Source organism: Bubalus kerabau, chromosome 5, assembly GCF_029407905.1.
Source record: "Bubalus kerabau isolate K-KA32 ecotype Philippines breed swamp buffalo chromosome 5, PCC_UOA_SB_1v2, whole genome shotgun sequence".
NCBI lineage: Eukaryota > Metazoa > Chordata > Mammalia > Artiodactyla > Bovidae > Bubalus > Bubalus kerabau.
Window position 1 is genome coordinate 97,036,077 of NC_073628.1, and position 22,114 is coordinate 97,058,190.

Consider the following 22,114-nt stretch of genomic DNA (forward strand, 5'->3'; position numbering starts at 1 on the left):
TACAGAGAAGGGAAAAGTTGGGTGGGGCTGTTATAAGCAAAAAGCCCTTTGGAGGAAACTGGGAGTTTGAAGTATACTATCTTTCCATTAGCTAAATTGTGACAGCCTCTCATTGGCTGAGCTGTTTCCAGGCAAGAAGAAAATCTCTTCCTCCTAGTTTCATTCCTGCCAGAGATGCAAGGTACATCTTCCTATTGGGATATATATTGGCGTTGATTGGTACGAGCCTGAGAGCTCCCATTCTGGCCTCTTGACTCCATTTTAGTGAGGTTTCCCCTTATTAATCTGCATAGCCTCTGCCCTCTTCTGATGCATAAATACTCTTTACACAATTTTAGAAAAGTACCTGCAGTGTCAGCTCAAACACTTCCAGGATTGGGCAATTGACTCCTCCCCATGACCTGTAGGTGGAGTCCAAGCTCTTTAGCTTGGCATTTGGGGATCAGACCATTACCCCTCCTCCAGCTGACCTCCAGACAGTTCCCCCGCACACATTACGTTTCAACCAACCTGGATAACCCACAAAGTCCAGCACCCACCATGCATTTAAACCTCCATGCCTTTCCTTGGTTGTTCTCTCTGCTAGGGATTGCCTTCTAAATCAGAGTAAATCAGGGGTTTTCTCTACTCTTCCTTCAAGTCCCAACTATTTATCTCCTCTGTGAAACCCCTAATGCACCTCCTTGACAGCAGAATAAATGATCCATCTTTGTGCCCCACTGCTCTCTATACCTTGCTCACCCTTTAGCTACTTACATCATAATCTTGGTGTCTGAGAGAGGGTAAAATGCCTTATTTCTACTGTCCCAAAACATAACCAGTGCTGGCATTTAACAATTAACTCACTTATATTTAACAGGAAGTTACTGTTATTGATCAGTATACTTTGGGAACAAAAAAGATACATTCCCTGCCCTCACAGAGCTGAATGTCTAGCAAGAGGGATAGAAAACCCATAGAAAAAGACACATATAAATAACAGTTATTGATAACTGCTAAGGAGAAGATAGGGATATTATGAGAAAAAATAATGGGGAAACCTAATATCTATGTTTGATGAATTAACAAGTCAAAGAATGAATTAATTAAATCATCCAGTCAAAAATGGTGGAGAACTCTGATTTTATAAGGACCAGTGTGTGTGTGGTGGTTGCAAGCATGTACACTGGAGCCAGGCTGCTCGAGTTTATATCTTTTTTTGTTGTTGTTTCTTTTTTGTTTGTTTGTTTCTCCAGCCGTCATGTATGGAGAGTTTATATCTTAGATCAGCCACAAACTAGCTGTGTGACCTTGGACAAGTACTTAGCCTCTCTGTGTCTCACTTCCCTCACTGATAAAATGTGAGCTAACAATATTATCTCAATTAACTGCTTATTAGTCAGTTTTGGCTGCATAACAAACAACCCCAAAATCTCAATGGCTTACAATCTCTACATTCCTTTTCTTTCTCATGGGTTTTGCAGTCAGCTGAAGTTCTGCTGGGTTGGGTCATGATCAGCAAGTCTTGGCTGAGGCTGCAGATCGTGGGTTGAGTTCAGGTTGGCTCTGTGTTTTTTTCTCATTCTCCATGGACCAGCAGTTTTCCAGGTTTACCTCTCTCATAAGGAATCACAGGCGCATAGGCAGGCAAGCCAAGTCCTCCAAACACACTAAAGCCATACTAAAGAGGCAAACTGCTGACATATCATTGGCCAAGGTCAGTCACACGGCCAAGCTCACTATCAACAGAGTGATGTTATTAGTCTACTTGGGCTGCTGCTGGGGTCCAGCCCTGGTGGATCCAGGGAATTCGAAGGGGAGACGGCTTTGGCGATCAGGATACAATAGAATTAAAGATATAAAGAGTGGTTAAATAAGGATAGCTCAGTGAGAAAATTCAGTGGAGAAAAGAGGCTGAATAACTTGGTTTACGTGGAAAGCCAATAAAATTCCAAGACAAGGAATTTGCATCACCTACGTAGGCCACAGGCGTCCTCCCATTCTCCCGAAGGAGAGGAGACACTAAGGCCTCCCCAGTCAGATCTTAGAAGCCCAGGCAAAATTAGTAGGCTTGACGAGCCTCCACATTCCAGATGGAAATTCAGCCAGAAGGTGAGAGAAAGAACGATATGGGGAGACCAAGCTTCGGTGAACAAGGCCCGCACTTTATTTTCCAAAGTAGTTTTTATACCTTAAGTTGTGCATAGAGGATAATGGGGGAAGGGGGTAGAGTCAGCAGTAAGCCAGGCTTTCTTCCTGCAAACTTATCATATGCAAAAGTTTAGGTGATTTACATCTTCTGGCCAGGAGGCCTGTTAACATTTTATGACCCTTTCTTCAGAAAACTTATTTTTCTCTAAAGGTGATTATTCTAAAGTCAGCCACCCTCCGAAAGCATTAGATAAAGTTGCATTCCTATAGGGCAAAGGTGTGGTGGGCTATAACAAGAAAAGAATTAACTCAAGGGTCCAAGGTTACAAACATTAAAGCTACCACTTACATTCCTATACACCAACTATATTAATCAATACACTCCCAGGGACACAGTAGGTAAAGGATATGGAAACTTAGCAGCAAACATTAGCCCAACAAGTGAAAAACCCTTCACCAATACAATTTCTAATCAACCCACTATACTATACTAATAATCTTCTAACTACTCAAAGGAATCTGTATTTAGAAAGTTTAGAACATCTCATGCCTCTCACAGTTGGGAGGCTGTGAACAATCATATGTGGCCAGAAGAACCTGTTCAGGCAGGCTAGAGAACTTCCAAAGGAGTTTGTGAACTAAAACACTCTTGTCACGCCCAGGAATTTTATTAACTGGAGCTGTAAGTTAACTCTTTTTCAGAGAGAGAGATGGTGGTGAGGGACAGCCCCCGTAAAGTCAGAGGTGTAGGTGAGAGCACAAAGCAGTAAAGTAGGCAGACTCTGGTTTTGGGGGTAGATGCTCGAGAATTTCCAGGGGGACTCCTGAGGCTCGATCCCGCCTTTGCGTATGCCGAGCCTCCTTCCTCATGACCTTTGCCACAGGCGGAGTTCCTCATGCTGGCTCCCGGCAGGCTTCCATAACAAAACAGCACAAGCTGGATGGCTTAATGACAGAAATTTATTTTCTCGCATTCTGGAGGCTGGAAATCCAATATCAAGGTGCTTGCAGGATTGGTTTCTGGCGAGACTTCTCTTCCCAGCCTGCAGATGGTCACCTTCTCCCTGTGTCCTCAAATTGCCTTTCCTCTGTGTGCATTCTCCTGCTAGCTCTTCCTCTTTCTATAAAGACACAAGTCCTGTTGGATTAGGCCCCCACCCATAGGACTTCATTTAACTTTAATTACCCCCTGAAAAGCTTTATCTCCAAGGACAGTCACACTGGGGGTTAGTGCTTCAACACAAGGATTTGGACGGACACAGTTCAGTCCATAATAGGTGGGAAATATACTCCCCTTATTCTAGAGGGAGCCCCTGTCATATCACACAGCAAAGGGTGTAGGGGCATAATTCTACATCAAGGAATAAAGAAATGGCAGCAGTAATCTGATTTAAAACAAACTGTTTCAAGGGTTAAATATATTTATTCATGTGAAGTGTTTAAGATAATGTTTGGCTTTTAGTAAACTCTAAATACGGAGAAGGCAATGGCACCCCACTCCAGTATGCTTGCCTGGAAAACCCCATGGACTGAGGAGCCTGGTGGGCTGCAGCCCATGGGGTCGCTAAGAGTCGGGAACGACTGAGCAACTTCACTTTCACTTTTCACTTTCATGCATTGGAGAAGGAAATGTCAACCCACTCCAGTGTTTTTGCCTGGAGAATCCCAGGGATGGGGGAGCCTGGTGGGCTGCCATCTGTGGGGTTGCACAGAGTCAGACATGACTGAAGTGACTTAAAGACTTAAAAAAAACTCTAAATAGGCTTGGCTATTTGTTACTTTATGGTTCATATCTACCATGAGATGGTTTCACAGATATATACAAATGTTAGACTTGTCCAAGGGGACAACAGAGGATGAGATGTTTGGATGGCATCACCAACTCAATGGACATGCTGCTGCTGCTGCTGCTGCTAAGTCGCTTCAGTCGTGTCCGACTCTGTGAGACCCCATAGATGGCAGCCCACTAAGGCTCCTCTGTCCCTGGGATTCTCCAGGCAAGAATACTGAAGTGGGTTGCCATTTCCTTCTCCAATGCATGAAAGTGAAAAGTGAAAGTGAAGCCGCTCAGTCGTTCCCGACTCTTAGCGACCCCATGGACTGCAGCCTACCAGGCTCCTCTGTCCATGGGATTTTCCAGGCAAGAGTACTGGAGTGGGGTGCCATTGCCTTCTCCAATGGCCATGAGTTTGAATAAACTCCGGGAGTTGGTGAGGGACAGTGTGGCCTGGCGTGCTGCAGTCCATGGGGTCGCAAAGAGTCGGACATGACTGAGTGACTGAACTGAACTGAATATTTTATATACATGTAATTCACCATATATCAATTTTACCTCAATGTATCTATAGGTAGTTAGATGACTGATAAATGGGTAGATGGATAGATAGATTTATTTATTAAAAATCAAGTATTTTCTTGGAACAGAAAAAGGACATCAGTGGAAAGATGAAATTTGAACAAAGTCCGGAGATTAGTTAACAGATTGTACCAGGCTTAATTTGTTAACTTTAATAAATGTACTATAATTAGGTAAAATTATCATTAGAGGAAACAGGATGAAGCGTGTACGGGAACTCTCCGTATCATATTTATAACTTCTCTGTAAATCTAAAATTACCCCAAAAAATTAAAAAACAAACAGTAACCCCCATGACTTCCTTCTGCCTGCCAGAGGAGGGAGGAATTTCTGACCTTGAGATCTTGCCTTCCAGATCTATGGGCTAACTGCCAAGAGCCCACCACAGCTCCAAAGTAAGGAACACACAATAGCATTTTAGTGCAAATGAGAAAGTGAGCTGAAATGAAAACACTGAAATCACCCAAAGTTTTGCAGGCAGCAAGCTGCTTCCCTGCACAAGGCGGGGATCAAGAGCTGCACTGTCCAGCCCAAAGATCACCAGCTATGTGTGGCTACTGAGCCCTTGAAATGTGGCTGGTCCAAATGGGCATGTTCTATGAGAGTGAAGACTTAGTATGAAAATAGAATATAAAATGTTCATACATGCATGCTAAGTCGCTTCAGTCATGTCTGACTCTCTGTGACTCTATGGACTATAGCCTGCCAGGCTCCTCTGTCACGGGATTCTCCAGGCAAGAATACTAGAGTGGGTTGCCATGCCCTCCTCCAGGGGATCTTCCCAACCCAGGGATTGAACCTGTGTCTCTTATGTCTCTTGCATTGGCAGGGGGGTTCTTTACCATTAGCACCACCTGGAAAGCCTAGAATATAAAATGTCTCATTAATAATCTGTACATCAATTATATGTTGAAATAATAATTTAGATACACTGTATTAAATAAAATCATTTTAAATTAATCTGTTTCTTTTTATATTCTTTTAATATGGCTGCTAGAAAATTTGAAATTGCCCACATGGTTCATATTATGTTGCCACTGGACAGTGCTGGTCTAGAAGAGGGAGTTGCTCTAAGGCCAGAGGAGGGTCCTCCCATGAAGTCGGGAGAGCAGGGTGGAGGTCAGGCTCAGGTCCAATGGAAGAAAAGAGACCAGGCAGCTTAACACCCTATGTTTCAACCAGTCCCCAACTTGTGACGTCAGAGGCGAGGAATGGTAATGGTAAAGCAGTGGGATTTACACAGGCCTCTTCATGCAAATCTAACCTTTGTACCTGCAAAGTAGTCGGGCTTTGTTTATGATGGCTAGGCTGCCTAAATTAGAACAGGCAGCCAATCATTATGGCATATTGAAAAGGCCAGAGGAGGCTGCCCCAACAGAGTCTCCAGACAGGAGTTCAGGGCCCTACCTGGGTTCATCCAGAAGTGACAAACCAGCAGACAGCCAGAAGTTTGTTCCCCTTTACCTTCTGTCTGGGTGGTCACCTCACCTGGAAAGACATGGCCCCTGGACCTCAGGGATCACCCTCCAGTCCAAAGTCTGGGCTGGAAGGAAAGGCTTCTCTTTCTCTAAGTGTCGATGTGTACAGTCTCAGGGAAGGATTTTGATTGGCCCAGCTTGAGTCATGTGCCCATTTCTGAGCCAATCACTGTGGCTGGATCATGTGGTCACAAGGTAATGTGATTGGCAGCCCCTTCAGAAGCACATGGAGTGAGGAAAGAGTGAGGAGGGACCAATTCTCCCAAAGGAGAGGGCATTGTCACAGTAAGGGGAGAAGCAGGACAGACTCAGAACCACAGACAAACCCTCTACCCTTCCAGTGGCACCTGCACCCTTACAACCCTGACACCAGCGTAGGTTGCATTTTCCCTGTAGGTCAAATTCAACTGAGTATTAGCCCTTTAGGAGATCATTTATCCCAGAGCTGGTGAAGGGATCCAGGGGTTACATCCCCAGGGAAGTTTCTGGGCATCCCTGGACTTGCCCATGTAGGTGACCAGGCAGGAAGCCATTCTAGGTCCTGCACACATCCTGACTCCTGCCCCCTCCAAGGATTTGGTTTTCTCCACAACATATATTTCCTGAGCCCCATGTTGTGTTCTGGGCAGGACACCAGGAACCAAGAAATGTATAATCAGGGTCCCTTTTCTCACAGCCTAGGGGAGGAAATGGAGAGTGGAGAAAGGTGTCTGTGAGAAGCATCAGTACAGGGAGCTCTAGATCCCATTCCTCTAAGGCTGCACTCCTCCCAGCATCACTTGGTAATGCAGCAGCCTCTATAGCTTTGGGACTCAGTGCTGCATCCCCGAGTCTAACTCTGGTGGTAGCTACAGCTGCAAACGACCTCCGAGTTCTGTGAGGACTCGGCTGGCAGCCTCTTGTCTTCATGTACTGCACATCAAAGACCTTTTCAGGCAAATGCTGCCCAGAAGTAAGGGGAGTAGACACCCCCAGGGCAACCCTCAGCCAATGGGAGGGAGCCAATGGATGAATGCTGGGACCCCCTGTCCCTCAGGCGGGCATTCTGGGAGATGTTCTGCCTTCTTCTGAAGTCCTGTGGAATAAGCATCTCTTAGCCATAGCAGCAACCTCCACATGCACCTTGTGTGGCTTTCCCTCCCTCCATGACTCTCCTCCCCACTCACTCCTGCTTCCCAATTAAACTGCCTGCACCCAGGAATTCCCTGGTAGTCCATTGGTTAGGACTCTGAGCCTCCATGGGCCTGTATTCGATCTCTAGTAAGGGAACTAAGATCCTGCAATCTCGATCAAAACTTTTTTTAATTAAAAAAAAAAAAAACACCTGCACCCAAGACCTTGTTTCAGGCTCTGCTTTCTGCAGGGGCCAATCCCAACTAAGATAAACAGGTACTCACCGATACCACAAGAATGCGGGGATGAAATGGGCCATCATTGTCTGCTCTTGACACATCAACTTAATAACCTGCAGAAAGATCCTATGGCACAGGACACAGGACAGCCAAGGCCCTGTCAAGGAGCCATTCCAGGGAGAGGCTAGAGGACAGCCCTCAGTCCACTGAGCCCTAAGCCCCCACCCCAGAGGGATTCCCTATCCAAGGCCATACCATCTGGTCCTCACCACAGCCCTGCTGCAGCCCCAGGGAATGGTAGCAGCTCAATCACCAAAGCCAAACACACAGAGAAAAAGTAATTTCCCATTCTTGACTAATTGCTTTTCAGAGTCTGGCCCGTCCCTCCCACGGCCCCTCCTTCTCCTCCTCCCCCTCTCCTTTCCCCACCTTCCAAGGACAAGGACACAGAGATACGGCTCCCCTGGGCCCAGCTTGTCTCTCTCAAAATGAGTTTCTGAAATGTAATCCCAGAAGTGGCAGGTAGACTGTAGCCAGCACAGCCCCCAGGGGAGGGATGGCTCTGTGTGGCTACCAGGATCTTGGGGCTCTGGCCTGGCCTGAGAGGGCTCCCGGGCTGGGAAACCAGTGCTCACTCACCCGCTCCACTTGCTCTTTCATTCATTCACTCCTCACTTCATTCACTTCTTCACTTCGATGTTCTATCCCTCCCTCTCCACTCACTCAGTCACTGTGGCAGAGGTGTTTGTAGACCCACCAAAAACCTACCTTCTCCTCCAATTTACCACACTCCGTGTGGTCAAAAAGGGCTATGTGGCTTGTTCTGGCCAAAAGGGTATAAGAGAAAGTCACATGATTCTCTTCCAGGCTGAAACATTTAAAAGTCAGTGTGTGATCTTCACTTCTCTCACCCCCTGTGATGGCAACCATGGCGATCTCACTTCCAAATATTGCACCTCAAGATGGTGGCTCCTCCATCAGTCTGGGTCCTTTGGTGACTATACTGGGCAGAGCATTCCCCCATCCCCTCTAAACCACCCTGGACATATAATGTGAGAAATAAACCTTTGTTGTGCTAAGCCCAAGGTTTGGGGGTTGATTTGTTACACAGCATAACCTGCACTGTGCTAACTAATACACATGATTACTTATGCAATCCTCTTGCTTCTCTTCCTCCCCTCTATTCCCTCCTCCTGTACCCACCAGAGAGGGAAAGCCTGAACTCCTTCCCCTAAATGTACTGAGTGGTCACAGTGGGCTGATCAATGCGAATTTTTTCCGGAATACCTACAAGATACACAGAGACTGAGGGCAGTGGCTGGACACACAAGTACAGACAGAATAACCTTCCTGTAGCTAGATGGACTTATTAAAAGAATCTATTACTGATCCAGTAGTTGCCATGAAGTAACAATTTCCCAGGATATCACTGGTGGCCAAGGAGGAAAAACAGGACAGGGCATGTAGATAAGCTGACACTATGCCAGCATGGAGTGGGGCTCCCACAGAGTATCCTGCTTCAGAGAACCTCACCTTGTCTCACAGATGAGGAAACTGTAGCCAGAGAGGTTTGCGGACTTAGCCAAGCTCCCATGATCCCAGAGCCCCTGATTCCCGCAAGAACACCTACCTCTTGGGGTGTCCTGAGGACATTTTGGAGGAGTGTGAATGCCAAAGGTACATTTTCTGAAAACTCAAGTCCCATTTATTAAGCACTTCCTATATGCAGAGCCTAAATAAGCTATTTTAATAAAAACAGAAGGACTTCCCTGGTGGTCCAGTGGTTGAGAGTCTGCCTTGCAATGCAGGGGATGCAGGTTCAACTCCTGGTTGGGGAACTAAGATCCCACATGCTGCGGCAACTAAACCCACGTGCTGCAACTACTGGGCCTGTGTGCAATCTGGAGCCTGTGTGCCACAACTGGAGAGGCTGTGCACTGCAGCAAAAATCCCACAAGACACAATGAAGGCCCCACATGCTGCAACTAAGACCCAAAGCAACCAAATAAACAAATATAACCTTTTAAAAGATAAATTAAAAATAGAAGGAACAGAAGGCCCAGACACTGTTCAACCAGCCAACTTAGGGGAGCTGAGGATCAGTTTAGTTCAGTCGCTCAGTCGTGTCCGATTCTTTGCGACCCCATGAATTGCAGCACACCAGGCCTCCCTGTCCATCACCAACTCCTGGAGTTCACTCAGACTCATGTCCATTGAGTTGGTGATGCCATCCAGCCATCTCATCCTCTGTCATCCCCTTCTCCTCCTGCCCCAAATCCCTCCCAGCATCAGAGTCTTTTCCAATGAGTCAACTCTTCGCATGAGGTGGCCAAAGTACTGCAGTTTCAGCTTTAGAATCAGTCCTTCCAAAGAACACCCAGGACTGATCTCGTTTAAAATATACTGGTTGGATCTCCTTGCAGTCCAAGGGACTCTCAAGAGTCTTCTCCAACACCACAGTTCAAAACCATCAATTCTTCGGCACTCAGCTTTCTTCACAGTCCAACTGTCACATCCATACATGACCACTGGAAATACCATAGCCTTGAGTAGTCGGACCTTTGTTGGCAAAGTAATGTCTCTGCTTTTGAATATGCTATCTAGGTTGGTCATAACTTTCCTTCCAAGGAGTAAGCATCTTTTAATTTCATGGCTGCAATCACCATCAACAGTGATTTTGCAGCCCAAAAAAATAAAGTCTGCCACTGTTTCTACTGTTTCCACATCTATTTCCCATGAAGTGATGGGACCAGATGCCATGATCTTCATTTTCTGAATGTTGAGCTTTAAGCCAGCTGAGGATAAATACCCCCAAATGAGGGACAGCAACAGAATAGCCACATTTTGTCATAACAAGTATAAAAGATCAAATCAAAGTGAGTACCTGGTGGTGGCATTTCCTTTCCTTCCCTCTTCCCAGCCTTGTTCCCTCCTTGCTGAAGCCCAGAGAAGTTACCAAGATCCCTTAGAGAAGGGAATGGCAACCCACTCCAGGATTTGTGCCTGGAAAATCCCATTGACAGAGGAATCCGGCAGGCTACCATCCACTGAGTGCAAAGAATTAGACATGACTGAGTGACTGAGCATGCACCCACATCTTTATGTGACACAGGGCTCAGGCCTCCGGATCCACCACTGACAGCCTCTCCCCTCCACTCTCAAGTACTCTCAGGAGAGTTTCCATGATACTCACACCCCAAGTGGTAGCTGAGAAAACCACGTGCCAGGGACACCTCACTGTACCTTTACCCAGGCCCCACCTTTGACTGAAACACCACCCATCAGCCCAACCCCTTTGCTAAGTGGGCTCCTATTAAAGCTTCAATGTCCCTCTGTGAAATCACCTCTTTCAGGAAGCTTTCCCTGCCCTCCACAAGGCTAGCCTTCAACAATGCTTGGTGATCCCTGACAACGTTCCAGCACAGGCCTCATTCAGGCTTGGCTACATTTTGTTTGCCTGTTATTACATCTTCATTCTCCAGCTAAGAGCAAGTTTTACGATGCTGAGCAGGGACTAGGTTTCATTCATTTCTGATCCTCCATGCATGACGCAGAACTTGGTACTTCAGAGCTGCTCAATAGGTGTCTGTTGAAAGCATTCATGTACGCAAGGGGGCTTGAATGTGTGAATAAACCACACAGGAATGAGTCTCTGATGGTGAAATTCCAGGTATCATGAGCTAAGTTGGGAGCAGGTTTAGGGCATGGGGGGCTGATGTTGCTGGGGGCCCATGTCATTCAGTCCCTTTTGCCACACCACACGAGTACAACTCTCCACGTGTGTGTTTGAAATTTTCATCTGAACTTCTTGTCCTATTGCCAAATAATGCACTCAACCATGTGTTTGGGTTTAGGGTTCATAAACTTCACTCCCTGGACTTGTGGGTAATTGAGCTGGCTCGTGGCAGTGGACCAAAGCCTTCAAAACATTTCAGAAGCCAGGACATCATGTAGGAGGTGGAGAGAAGAAGGCAGTCTTTGGGGGACCCCTGCATCTCCTCATCAATCTTGACCTGAGAAGACATCGGGGGCATCTGGTACTTGCAGCACACCTGCTCCCGGCATGTGAGGCCTCGCCCACTGTAGCCGTGGGAGCGGAAGTTAGCTGCTCGCATAATAACCTTTGTTCCCCAAAGGCATCCTTGGAACGGGTGGAGTAGCGAGGCCAAGAAGGCGAGGCAGGTTTGGCCCCACACTTCCCAGAAGGGAAGGCTTCCCAGCTCAGAGGAACCTCCCAATCCTCACCTTTTTTTTTATCAAAGTATATTTGTTTTATTTATTTTTTATTGAAGTATAGTTGATTTGCAGTGGTGTTAGTTTCAGGTGTCCAGCACAGTAATTCAGTTTTATATATATATCGATATATTATATTCTTTTTCAGATTCTTTTCCCTTACAGGTTATTATAAAATATTGAGTATAGTTTCCTGTGCTATACAATAGCACAGGAATAGTTAGTTACCTATTTTATGTGTGTGTGTGTGTGTGTGTGTATTGAGTCACTCAGTCATGTCTGACTCTTTGTGACCCCGGAGGCTGTAGCCCACTGGGTTCCTCTGCACTTGGGATTTTTTCAGGCAATACTGAAAAATACAGAATACTGGAGTGGATTGCCATTTCCTCCTCCAGGGGATTTTCCTGAGGCAGGGATAGAAACCAGATTTCCTACGCCTCCTGCATTACAAGCAGATTCTTTACCCGCTGAGCCATTGGGGAAGCCCATTTTACACTAGTAGCGTGTATATGTTAATCCCAAGCTTCTAATTTCTCTCTCCCCTGCTTCCCCTTTGGTAACGCCAACCCTCACTTTTGGGGTCAGCTGTCTAGCCCCAGACCCTCCTCTGTAAGTAAAATTGTCCGGTCCCTCCTTGGTCATACCCCTTGTCGGGAGCTCTGTTCTAACCTCTCCCACAGTTCTACCTTATTTGACTGTGTGTTTGTGTGCCTGTTTCCCTCACTGGTGTGCAAAGCCCCTTGTTGTAGGAACTGTTCCTTAATCATTCTTGTACTAGATGTCTGGCAATCAAAGTCTGATGGGTTCACTGATGGATGGATGAATGGGTGGACAGACAGAAAGAGATCTGCTCAGGAGACACTCTGTGATACTGGCCACCATTTTTGAATTTTGTGCAAAGAGCTGTACTAAGTTCTTTAGACATGCATTTTTCTCATTTAATTCTTACAGCAACCATATGAGTTAAGTAATCATAAGCCCATTTATGACAAGAAGACCAAGGTTGAAGTGTGTGTTCACGTGATGTCCCACAGTCAGGAAGTACCAAGCTGAGCAGTGTGAGTGACTCCGGAATCCATACTCTTAACCTCTTTGGCTTACAGCCTCCTTGTGGATGTATTGCTACTTCTTTGAGCCTTGGTTTATTCATCCATAAAATGGGGATGATAGTAACCACTTTGCAGGTTGCACATGTAAGGGTCGGGCTGGGTCCATTGTAGCTGCCAGCTTCCTGGGGATTTGGGGTTTCTGAGTTCTGCAGCTTATGCCCATGGGGATCCCTATCCACAAATCCCTTTCTGTGTCACTCCCCTCTCCCACAGTGTCTCCTTGACTTTGTTGCCCATCGCCCTAGTCTTCTACAATGATGCAGACTGACACAGTTGTATTTTCTTTTGCTAGGGGTTGGGGACACTCGCTCACCTCCTGAGGATGAAGCATACCTGTGTTTGTGTGGAATCAGTCAAATGCTGCGTTGACTCCTACTCACCAAACTTGCCGGGCCAATTGAGGTCCCTTTCAGCACCCCTCACTGACTGCCTTTTCTCTGCTCTCCACCGCTCCCCCTTTAATTCACCAGGCCATAAATACGGAACATATCAATCTCACTTTTCTGCAAGGAGTAGGAGAACCTTCCCAACCACCATGGAAGAGGCCTGAGGGCTCCACTCACGCACTTGAGCACTTGAGCCCTCACAATGGCCTAGGTGCTCGCAGAATCTGAGAGGTCCAGGGTCAAGGCAAAACCCAAAGGCACCAACACTGGAGCCCACATTCCACATTTCTTTTTTAATGTTTATTTTTGGCTCCCCAGGAGCTTTCTCTAGTTGCAGTGCACAGGCTTCTCATTGCAGTGGCTTCTCTTATTGCAGAGCATGGGCTCTAGGCACTTGGGCTTCAGTAGTTGTGATGCATGGGTTTAGTTGCTCTGCAGCATGTGGGATCTTTCCGGACCAGGGATCGAACCTGTGGGATCGAACCTGTGTCCAAATCCGGGTGGATTCTTAACCACTGAACCACCAGGGAAGTCCCAAATTTCACATTTCTGATGATTTGGGGGGGGTGGATTCTTCCAGTTTTTCTGGTTGATAAACCAGAGGATAAATTGACAAGGTGGCTTCCTAGAAGCTTGGTTGAACGGGAAGCAAGTGAAAATTCTTCACTGGCCTAACCCAGTTCTATCAGAGTGGGCTTCTTGGAAGAGGAGGGATTCAAACTAACTGAGGGTAGGAATGGTGAGGAAGTCTGGCTGGGGGAGAAGCAGAGAAAATGAAAACTTCTATTGGAGAGGAGAGAAGGAGATGGTTAGGGAAGGAGGAGTGAGACCAAGGGTATCTTCTCAGCTGTGGAAGAGGGGAGGGTCCTGTGAGGGTCACCTGGATGCAGATGAGTCACAACAGGAACCAAAGGCAAGGATGGAAGGGGTGGAGAGTGGAGGTGGGGAGAAGGGACCTCAGGCAGTTGATGGAGGCACGAGCCTTTGCCTAGAGAATGGCACTCTCCAAAAGGAAACAGCCAAGACCTGGGGAATGAATGGCCTTGCTAATTGGCCATTTTGTTTTTTATGCATTTTCATTAGCGAGATAAAATAACAACTAATCATGTAACTGTCTCCTCGTCTGGGAAATAAATGCTCATTAACTACCTGAGTGTTCTCAGCTGGTGAATGAGTCACAGCTTCTCAGCCCAGAGCTCGATGGGGGACAGGGACACCAGGGCAAGGGGCGAGGAGGTGACCAGCCAGACTCCTGACTCGTACCCCAGGCAAATGCCATGAGTGACACTTCTAGAAGAATCGGGAAGCGAATGGTCACCATAGGTCCACGTTCTTCTATGGTCAGAAGAAGAGTCCTAATTATTTCTCTCCTCACCCAGTAGACTCCTCATCCTTTGCTGGATGAGGATCTCACCCAGACATCTTCCCAATAGCCATCTTGAGACAGGTGCTCTGGAAAGGGGCAGAGGCAGCCAAGCCAGGTCTCCATGGTGACCCTGTCCACTCACCTTCTCAGCACTAACTGGGGGGAAGGGCTGAGGAGCTTTAGTTGGTGGGGAAGTGGGGCAAGAGAGCCTGGTTACCCAGGCAACTCCCTGGAGGTCCCAGCCAAGGGCTCCACTTCCACAGGTGAGGGCTGATGTTGTCATAGAAACTCCTCGGCAGCATTGCCAAGGCTGGAGGCCTGGTTCCCTTCTCAACCCAAGGGGCACAGGACACAGGAGGCAAAGGGATCAGAAGCCTCTTAGAATGATGTGACTATCAGAATAGCAGTTTGCTGGGGAAAAAAGTTCCAGAAGACACTTTGTTCCTCCCTACTGGTGCGCGCGCATGCACACACACACACGCACACTGCCCCTGTTCTCGATCTGCCTCTAGAAATTTGCTGGCCCCCAGCTCTCACTCTGTAGCATGTGCTCCTCTCTCTCCCTCTCTTGGCCCTCTTTTTCGATGATGTTGATCATTTCAAGCAGAGAGCCTACCCCAGGGTCGCCATGACGACTAAACAAACCTTTGGTCTCCATGGTGACAAGCCCTCAAAGTTATTTTTATTTATTTATTGGAAATTTCAAAGGACTTTCCACTCCCTTGCCCAGGCCTAGCATTTAAGAGACTGAGTTGAACCATCCTTCTCCCCTGGGCCTAGAAAAGGAGAATAAACTTGACAGTTGAGATGGGGCTGTTATTCAGTCACTAAGTTGTGTCCAACTCTTTGTGACCCCATGGACTGCAGCATGCCAGGCTCCTCTGTCCTTCACTGTCTCCTAGAGTTCATGTCCACTGAATCAGTGATGCTATCTAACCATCTCATCCTCTGCCAGCCCCTTCTTCTTTTACCTTTAATCTTTCCCAGCATCAGGGTCTTTTCCAATGAGTTGGCTCTTCACGTCAGGTGGCCAAAGTATTGGAGCTTCAGCTTCAGCTCTTCTAATGAATATTCAGGGTTGATTTCCTTTAGGACTGATTGGTTTGATCTCCTTGCTGTCCAAGGGACTCTCAACAGTCTTCTCCAGCACCACAGTTCAAAAACATCAGTTAAGGTGGCCAATAAAAACCTCCTTGAAGCTGCAGAGAGAGAGGGCTTGTGGGCTCCTCTTCAGTCTGCCAGATGCCTAGGGGAGGCTCGCAAAAGCCCCTTGGCAGCCCCCATCCTCGGGGAAGTTCCAGTGCAGTTTCAGGTGGGGGATGGGCTGGTTGAGATACATCCTGCTCCACTCTAAAGCACAACTCCCAGGATTTATGGACGTGTACAGAGCCTGACAGAACAAATGCAAATAGATGAGGGACACGGGGTAAAGGGAAAATAAGATAATGCCTGGCTGAGGGGAGAACACAACTGTGCACCTGCAAGGTCCTAACAATGAGCGAGGTGTGCCACAAATCCAACTCCGAGCTTCCTGGTGGCCACAGCAAAGAAGGAAACAAGAGCCCATAAAAGAAAAAAAAAATTATTCAGGAGAAGTGCTGGATGTTGGGAGAATTCTATGAGGTTACAACTCTAGGCTACCTGGAGTCCTCCCCACTCAGCATCTGACACTTTGCCTTCACTTTTTTGCTTTTTGACCCTTTCTTGTTAGTTTTCTCTTTCTCCAATAAAGCCTCATCCTTAACCATGCCATGTGATATTGTTTTGTTGTTGTTCTGACTCTGTGGCCCCATGGACTACAGCACAGCAGGCTCCTCTGTCCTCCACTATATCCTGGAGTTTGCTCAAGGAGATATTGTTTAATTTATCCCAAACCTGTGCATCTCCGTTCTCCCAAACAGAAAACCCAGATGAGGCCCACCTACTGAATACACAGAGACCTGGAAGGGGACCCTCTTACACAATAGCTATCATCATCTAAAATCACAGCCATTGAGATGTTTTTGGTTGCAAATCACAACAGACCTGATGCGAAATAGCTCCACAAATACGGGATTTGTCATTTCATAGAATCATTCTGAGGTTGGCTGACTCTACTGGTGAATTCTGAGCTTCACTATGTTGACTTAAAATATAGTCACAACCTAAAATTTGGGTGTTATGTTTTGTCAGGACTTCAAGCCCGGGTGACAGCAGCTCAAGTAACCTTAAGAGAACTGCTTCGAGGAGGTGGGGGGTGGGGAAGAGTCAGTTTATATAGAAGTTCGCAACAAAAGGCAAGTAGTCTGACCATCAAAAGTGTTTTTGTGAATCAAAGAAAACCAGAAATCTCAAGTTAAGAATTCAGCACTTTTCTATGTATGGGAAGATGCAGGAGTCTGAGCTCATTGAAATCATTCTTTTCATATGCATCTCAGCTATCTGGGGCCAGTATCTTGTGTTTTTCACTTCCTGAGTTCCACAGCACTCACCAGCCAGATCCCACAGGTATTCTTCTCCTTCCTGGATGCCCCGGAGGGCTGACATTGCTGATATCTGTGACAACCTTATTTACTGACACGGCAGGAGATACTCCCATTTCTCAGCCAGCATCATCCAGGACCATGGCGCCCTTCACCTATGAGCTGGCCCATCCTCTGAGTGTCTCTTTAGCTCCCTCCATGTGGCCGTAAAGGCTCCAGCACCACACATAATATGAACAGTAGGGGAAGTGGGTTCTCTTCTGTGCCTCATTGTAGGAAAACCATTTCTAGAAGCCCCTGATGGATATCCCATCAAGTGTCCTTGGCCACATCTGGATCATCTTCTCCCTGTTAACCCACTCCAGAGCAAGGGAGTAAAAGTGAGTACAACTAGTCACACTAACCAGTATTCATCTGACTCACATGGAGAGAGGAAAGAACCTGGAACAAAACTGAAAGTCGGCCCCTCTCAAAAAGGAAGGGTTTCAGGTAGGTGTCTTAAGTGAGGCCCCCAGAAGCAAGCCCTGAGATGAAGTCTGTGTGCTGGTGGATGATGCAAGGAAGTGCTCCTAGAAGAAATTGCCAAGGGAGCAGGAAAGCAGACGGAGAAGCTCTTCAGGGACCTCTGGAGCAGAAATTGCATCTCAAACGTTGTCCCAACTCCAGGCAAAGAAATGAGACTTAAATTCTCCAACTCTCATCAGTCCTTGGCTAAGGGCCACCTCTGGGGAAAATGCTGGTTCTCTGCACACGTACACACAGCAGCTCAGGTAGCCCAAGGGCAGACTTCTGCAGAGAGTCACAGAGGCAGTAGAAGCAAAGCACACAGAAGCTGAGAGCTGCACACACAGAAGCCGTCACCGGGCTCCCCGGGGCATTTGGTCAACCAACAGCATCCACTCCAAAAACGACCTCTTCCCCTGCTGGAATGCCAGAGCCACGAGGACAGGGAACTGACTGTCATATCATTTACTGTCTCCGCAACCCCAGGGATTCCCTGGTGGCTCAGAGGGTAAAGCGTCTGCCTGCAATGCGGGAGACCTGGGTCGGGAAGATCCCCTGGAGAAGGAAATGGCAACCCACTCCAGTATTCTTGCCTGGAGAATCCCATGGACAGAGGAGCCTGGCGGGCTACAGTCCACGGGGTCACAAAGAGTCAGACACTACTGAGCGACTTCACTTTCACTTTCTTTCAACCCCAGCACAATGCCTGCAGATGCCACACTCAGTACATATGTGTCAAATAAATGAATGAATGTCCCAAGATCTGGAGCTTAGAAGGAGCTGTGGCTGGGCCTTGGGGCAGGTCTTTACAGCCTGAAGCCCCTTGTGCCAGGGGGAAGCTCTCAGCCCCAGCTCACACTGGCATTTTCCCAGATAACTGCTATCTCCATAGAGTTGAGGGCAGCTCCTTGGAGAATCCCAGCAAGCCACACTGACCAGGTAAAACCTTGATCTAGAGGCACAGAAGGTGGGGGCCATGCTCAGGAACTAAATGTACCTGTGAGAAACAACTCAGTGTTGTTATTTTAAAAAGTGTAAATGAATTCATAGCAAAGGCCTCTACAGACATTACCTCATGCATCTCTCACAACCACCCTGTGTGTCAGGCGCTACTGCGTCACCATCATCACCCCCAAAGGAAGCAGGAGGAAACTGAGGCACAGAGAAATGAATCCCCTTGTCCACAATTAAAGAGCCCCAAGGGGTCACCCTTGGAAGCCAGATCCCACATCACCCTGCCTCCCACGCATTCCAAGAAAACCTCTTTCCTGGCACTGAGCCCCCTGGATCACCATAGACTGTGCATCTGCCTCATCCCCTTGCCCTTTGTTCTAGACCATGATTTCACGATTCAAGATAGTGGCTACTCCACCATCCTGTGGAGAAGGAAATGGCAACCCACTCCAGTATTCTTGCATGGAGAATCCCATGGACAGAAGAGCCTGGTGGGCTGCCATCTATGGGGTCACACAGAGTCAGGCATGACTGGAGTGACTTAGCAGCAGCAGCAGCCACCATCCTGATTCCTAGATTGAAGATCACATACAGCAGAACCCAAGGATGGCCTGTGACGACAAGGAACTTGCATGAGAAATATGTCTGGTGATCACTGAAATTAGGGGATGTTTGTTACTGCCTACAGAAAATCCCATGGACGAAGGAGCCTGGTAGGCTGCAGTCCATGGGGTCGCTAAGAGTCAGGCACGACTGAGCGACTTTACTTTCACCTTTCACTTTCATGCATTGGAGAAGGAAATGGCAACCCACTCCAGTATTCTTGCCTGGAGAATCCCAGGGACAGAGGGGCCTAGTGGGCTGCCATCTATGGGGTCACACAGAGTCGGACACGACTGAAGCAACTTAGCAGCAGCAGCAACCACTACCCTACCACTTCCTGACTAATAGGGCACATATTAGTAATGACTTCATAAATGTTTATAGAAGGAAATAAAGAATAGGGAGGGAGAGGGGGAAGGAAGAAAGGAAGATGGCAGGGATGTGAACAAGAGCCCATGGTCCCCTCTGAGCAGAAGTTGACACAGATACATCGGACTCCAATTGTATCCTCCAGGAGTAGATTAGGTAAGAGGATTCCTGCAGCTCAGACACCCTTCTCTGCCCTCCTCACTGCACTCCAGGACTCTGAGGTCCAGCGGTAGCCAAGTGGAACCTGGATCTTCCAGGGCTAGTATGGAGAGGGCATCCCAAAGCCAGAGTGTAAAGAGGCTATTTCCCCCTCCAGCTGAAGACTTCTTCAGCCAAATGAATAATTCACTGTAAATGACTTTGAGATGAGTCGAGTCTCCAAGTTGCCACCCGATTATGGGTACCATAAAAGGCAATGACAGTAATTTATCTCCTTTCTCTCGAGGGGTGGGTCGTGAAGATGGGGAGGAAATACTTGGTGCCTGGCATGGGGTTATGAATCATTCCTCTTAGCAGTTCACCTACAAGCTGCTGACACTTTTACTGATTTGACATTAAATAATGCCAGCCTTGGTCTGGAAACAGGGAGGGTCTGACTTCCTTTCCTGAGGGAGTGCCTAGGGGAGTGAGAGAATTAAGGCAAGGGGCCGTCCAGTGGGGAGGAGGGCAAGAATAGGAGTTGGGGGAGTGTACAATTTGGCCTCATCAGTTCTTTTCTCTAAGATACAGGGACAGAGGCTGGAGCCTGAGCTCTGCATGACAAGCTCACATCTGAGCAGTGTCTGCTGTGTAGGCTGCAGAGGACAGGTATTAGTGACCAGCTGCTCCCGGATGCATTCATCCTTTCCAACTCACAGGCAGCTAAGAGACAAAAACTCATCACCCTCCTTCAGGTGATCCCTGGTTTCTTTGCTGGAGGAACCCCAAGAATCTCATAGCCACGATTGCTTTCTTCTATCTTAAATAGCTACAGGAGTGAATCACAGTTCCCAGTTTGCAGATGGACAGAGTCTGCAGTGAGGCCATAATGAGCTCAGTCAATCCTAAAGGAAATCAATCCTGAATATTCATTGGAAGGACTAACGCTGAAGCTCCAGTCCTTTGGCCACCTGATGCAAAGAGCTGACTCACTGGAAAAGAGCCTGATGCTGGGAAAGATTGAAGGCAAAAGGAGAAGAGGCAGCAGAGAATGAGATGGTTAGATAATATCACTGACTCAATGGACATTGAGCAAACTCTGGGAGATAGCGGAGGACAGAGAAGCTGGCGTTAGTCCATGGGGTTGCAAAGAGTTGGACATAACTTCATGACTGAACAACCATGAGATAAAAGGTATAGTCCAAAGAGAGAGAGTGGTGGGACACACATTCTCCAAAATCCAGACCAGAACATTCTCCCCAACCCATCCCTACTCTATTCATAAACAAAGAACATAGAAGCACAGACAGTTTTACACAACCCTAGGCCCCCTAGACCTACCGTCATTGAGTCAGAACCTCCAAGGGAGGGGTCTGTTTGGCTGAGTTTTTTTTCAAAAGCTCCCCAATAACAGCTGTATTTGTAATATCCCCAAACTATAAACCACCCAGATATACCTCAGTGGGTGAATAGTTACAAAAAAACCTGTGGTCCATCCACACCATGGAATATTGCCCAGCAAGAAAAAGGAATGATCTAGTTATAGAGGCAACAACTAGGATGAATTTTCAGGAAATATATGCTAAGTGAAAAAAGTCAGTCCCAAGAGATTATATACTGTACAATTCTGCTTATTTAACATTCTCAAGATGATAAAATTATAGAGATGGAGAACAGATCAGTGGTTGCCAGGGGTCAGAGAAAAGGTTGGGGTGTGGAGGTGATGAGCCTGGGATAGATGTGGTTATAAACAGGAGGAATCTCATGCTGATGGAACATCTTGACAAGATATAGACACACAAATTCTACACACATGTGATAAAATTATATAAACACACACATACAAACTGTAAAAAACCGATGAAATCTGAGTAATACTAGTAGATTACATTCATGTCAATTTCCTGGCATGATATTATACTATAGTTTTGAAAGATGTTAACACTTGGGAGAAACAGAGTGAAGAATACATAGGATCTCTCAATCTTCTTACAACTGCCCATGAATCTACAATTATGTATGTCAAAACCTACAATTATATTAAAAGTTCGATTTAAAAAATTCTTGAAAGCTCCCTGTAACGATCCTGTTCAACCAGGGATAAGGAAGCTTGTCATATCTAGCTTCTCTTTCATTCGATGTTTATGTAATATGAAGAATTCCATGTCCCAATCAGTAGAATCCACACACTTTCGTCTTTCAGTGGTCAGAGAGAAAACATGTACCCCTTCAAGATGTGGGTGTCCACCTAGGGCAGACCCAACAGCCAGAGAAGAATCTCTTTTTTCGTTTATAAATTGGAGGATAATTGCTCTGCAATGTTGTATTAGTTTCTGCTATACAACAAGGTAGATCACCTATGTGTATACATACATCCCCTCCCTCTTGAGCTTCCTCTCACCCCATCCCAACCCCACCCCTCTAGGTCATCACAAAGCACAACAGACTATTTCTTAATTGCAAAGCAGTGGAGAAAAGGGGGCTTCTGGACAGGCCTAGGCTCTCCTACTCACAGCTCTGCAACTTTGGGCAAATTATTTAACCTCGGGCTTCCCTGATAGCTCAGTTGGTAAAGAATCTGCCTGCAATGGAGGAGACCCTGGTTTGATTCCCGGGTTGGGAAGATGCTCTGGAGAAAGGATAGGCTACCCACTCCAATGTTCTTGGTCTTCCC

The 22,114-nt window shown here is 47.0% G+C and overlaps 2 long non-coding RNA genes across 2 annotated transcripts; one reads left to right on the forward strand and one right to left on the reverse strand.

The window, feature by feature from the left end:
* Window positions 1-3,074: 3,074 nt before the first annotated feature.
* Window positions 3,075-7,649, reverse strand: LOC129653991 (uncharacterized). The gene is made up of 2 exons (XR_008715336.1): window positions 7,362-7,649; window positions 3,075-3,251 (listed from the first exon to the last, which is right to left on the reverse strand). It is a non-coding gene; the product is annotated as an uncharacterized LOC129653991 (long non-coding RNA).
* Window positions 7,650-11,460: 3,811 nt separating this feature from the next.
* LOC129653992 (uncharacterized) lies at window positions 11,461-13,317 on the forward strand. Its single transcript, XR_008715337.1, has 3 exons — window positions 11,461-11,577; window positions 12,501-12,607; window positions 12,951-13,317. It is a non-coding gene; the product is annotated as an uncharacterized LOC129653992 (long non-coding RNA).
* Window positions 13,318-22,114: the final 8,797 nt, after the last annotated feature.